Genomic DNA, 439 nt, shown 5'->3' on the forward strand with positions numbered 1-439 from the left:
AAGAAGAAGAAGAAGAAGAAGAAGAAGAAGAAGAAGAAGAAGAAGAAGAAGAAGAAGAAGAAGAAGAAGAAGAAGAAGAAGAAGAAGAAGAAGAAGAAAACCCTCGATGTCGTGCATAAGGTCAAATAGCATGAAATGGGGATGAGGGATGAACCTAAACTTTACTAACGTTCACTGTAGTTTAGACGGGGAGTAAAACCCATTGTAATATCTCAGACGGGACACTGTCATGGCTGCCGTTCTATGCTCTCTATAAAAAACTCCACTGCTGGGGCGCACTATGGGTGGCGCAAATGAAGGGCAAAACTTGTCTAGCTGCAGTCGATTGCGAGCGCAACCTTTCACTCCTTGCCCTCCCCTTGATTCCAAATTGAGTCACGTGGTACTCTCCATACAGATCCGGAAGTGTAGTCTCAGATATTATCAAAGATCGTACATA

The sequence above is a fragment of the Aplysia californica genome, unplaced genomic scaffold (assembly GCF_000002075.1).
Source record: "Aplysia californica isolate F4 #8 unplaced genomic scaffold, AplCal3.0 scaffold00307, whole genome shotgun sequence".
NCBI classification, from domain to species: domain Eukaryota; kingdom Metazoa; phylum Mollusca; class Gastropoda; order Aplysiida; family Aplysiidae; genus Aplysia; species Aplysia californica.